The 2,966-nt window shown below is 32.1% G+C and overlaps 1 non-coding gene across 1 annotated transcript; it reads left to right on the top strand.

Moving 5' to 3' along the window:
• Nucleotides 1-531: 531 nt before the first annotated feature.
• LOC112753962 (small nucleolar RNA R71) lies at nucleotides 532-639 on the top strand. The gene has a single exon (XR_003178321.1). It is a non-coding gene; the product is annotated as a small nucleolar RNA R71 (small nucleolar RNA).
• Nucleotides 640-2,966: the final 2,327 nt, after the last annotated feature.

Genomic DNA, 2,966 nt, shown 5'->3' with positions numbered 1-2,966 from the left:
CTGAGTGGATGATGGAAAAGGTTTATTATTGTTAAACCTTTTTCTTCCACCATTATTAAAGCCTTGTTGAGGCTTTTGATCCTTCCATGAGAAATTTGGATGATTTCTCCATGATGAGTTATAGGTGTTTCCATAAGGTCCACCTAAGTAATTCACCTCTGCTATTGCAGGGTTCTCAGGATCATAAGCTTCTTCTTCATAAGAAGCCTCTTGAGTACTGTTGGATGCAGCTTGCATTCCATTCAGACTCTGAGAAATCATATTGACTTGCTGAGTTAATATTTTGTTCTAAGCCAATATGGCATTCAGAGTATCAATCTCAAGAACTCCCTTCTTCATAGGCGTCCCATTATTCACAGGATTCCTTTCAGAAGTGTACATGAACTGGTTATTAGCAACTATGTCAATGAGTTCTTGAGCTTCTGCAGGCGTTTTCTTTAGGTGAATAGATCCACCTACAGAAGTGTCCAGTGACATCTTTGATAACTCAGATAAACCATCATAGAATATATCCAGGATGGTCCATTCTGAAAGCATGTCAGAAGGACACTTTTTGGTCAACTATTTGTATCTTTCCCAAGCTTCATAGAGGGATTCACCTTCTTTCTGTTTGAAGGTTTGAACATCAGCTCTAAGCTTGCTCAGCTTTTGAGGAGGAAAGTACTTGGCTAAGAAAGCCGTGACCAGCTTATCCCAAGAGTTCAGGCTGTCTTTGGGTTGAGAATCCAACCATAATCTAGCTCTGTCTCTTACAGCAAAAGGGAAAAGCATGAGCCTGTAGACTTCAGGATCTACTCCATTAGTCTTAACAGTATCACATATCTGCAAGAATTCAGTTAAGAACTGAAAAGGATCTTCAGATGGAAGTCCATGAAACTTGCAGTTCTACTGCATCAGAGAAACTAATTGAGGTTTCAGCTCAAAGTTGTTTGCTCCAATGGTAGGAATGGAGATGCTTCTTCCATGTAAATTGGAATTAGGTGCAGTAAAGTCACCAAGCATCTTCCTTACATTATTATTATTTTCGGCTGCCATCTCCTTTTCCTGTTCGAAAATTTCTGAAAGGTTATCTCTGGATTGTTGTAATTTAGCTTCTCTTAATTTTCTCTTCAGAGTCCTTTCAGGTTCGGGATCTGCTTCCACAAGAATGTTCTTATCCTTGCTCCTGCTCATATGACAAAGAAGAAGGCACAGAAAAATAATAATAATAATATGGATCTTTTATACCACAGTATAGGGATCCCTGTGTGAGTAGAAGAAAAGAGGGAGATAAAGAATGTGATGTAATGGAAGAAACACAACTGTGAGGATGGCAGAGATGTGAGATGAGATGTTAGGATATGAATGAATAAATAGAATAAGATGGGAGAGAGGGAATTTTCGAAAATAATTTTTGAAAAAGAGTTAGTGATTTTTGAAAATAGTTTTTGAAAAATGTTAGTAATTTTCGAAAATTAAGATTTAAAAATTAAAATAATTAATAAATTAAAAAGAAATTTTGAAAAAGGGGGAAGATATTTTCGAAAATGAGAGAGAGAGAGTTAGTTAGGTAGTTTTGAAAAAGTTAAGAAACAAACAAAAAGTTAGTTAGTTAGTTGAAACAAATTTTGAAAAGATAAGAAGTTAGGAGGTTAGAAAGGATATTTTGAAATCAAATTTTTGAAAAAGGTAAGATAAGAAGATATTTTTGAAAAGATATGATAGAAATTAGTTTTTGAAAAAGATTTGATTTTTGAAAATCACAATTAATGACTTGATTCATAAGAAATCACAAGATATGATTCTAGAACTTAAAGTTTGAATCTTTCTTAACAAGCAAGTAACAAACTTCAAATTTTTGAATCAAAACATTAATTGATTATGTTATTTTCGAAAATTTGGTATAAAAATAAGAAAAAGATTTTTGAAAAATATTTTTGGAATTTTCGAAAATAACTAAGAATTTTGAAAAAGATTTGATTTTTGAAAAAGATTTTGAAAAAGATAAGATTTTCAAATTGAAAATTTGATTTGACTCATGAGAAACAATTTGATTTAAAAATTTTTTAAAAAGTCAATCCAAATTTTCGAATTTGATGAGAGAAAAAGGGAAAGATATTTTTTTGATTTTTGAATTTTTATGATGAGAGAGAAAAACAACAAAAAGACCCAATGCATGAAAATTTTGAATCAAAACAATGAATGCATGCATGAATGATATGAATGTCAAGATGAACACCAAGAACACTTTAAATGTCAAGATGAACATCAAGAACATATTTTTGAAAAATTTTTTATGCAAAGAAAACATGTAAGACACCAAACTTAGAAATCTTTCATGTTTAGACTCTAAGAAACGAAAAATGGACATGTAAAACAAGAAAAGACACAAAACATGAAAACATCAAGATCAAACAAGAAGACTTACCAAGAACAACTTGAAGATCATGAAGAACACTATGAATGCATGAGAATTTTCGAAAAATGCAGGATGCACATGCAATTGACACCAAACTTATAACATGACTCAAGACTCAAACAAGAAACAGAAAAATATTTTTGATTTTTATGATTTTATGAATTTTTTTGTATTTTTTTTTTCAAAAATTATCTAGAAAGAAAGAAAAATAAGGATTCCAAAATTTTTAATATGAATTCCAGGAATCTTGCATTGTTAGTCTAAAGCTTCAGTCCAGGAATTAGACATGGCTCACCAGCCAGCCAAGCTTTCAATGGAAGCTCCGTCCAAAACACTAGACATGGCCAATGGCCAGCCAAGCTTTAGGATGTAAATCAGGAACAGCAGCAGGTGGATTAACAACAACTAGCTTGCTCTTGATAACAAATTGCTACCTCAGTCCAAATAAATTTAGACATGGCTTTACAGCCAGTCAGGCTTCGCATGCTTCGTGAAATACTATAATTTATTCTTAAAAATTTTGAATCTAAATATGTTATTTTATTTTTGAAAACATTTTTATTTTTTT

This window comes from Arachis hypogaea, chromosome 15 (genome assembly GCF_003086295.3).
Source record: "Arachis hypogaea cultivar Tifrunner chromosome 15, arahy.Tifrunner.gnm2.J5K5, whole genome shotgun sequence".
Lineage (NCBI taxonomy): Eukaryota > Viridiplantae > Streptophyta > Magnoliopsida > Fabales > Fabaceae > Arachis > Arachis hypogaea.
The sequence above is the reverse complement of the archived record's forward strand: the minus strand, read 5'-3'. Positions and strand labels throughout refer to the sequence as shown.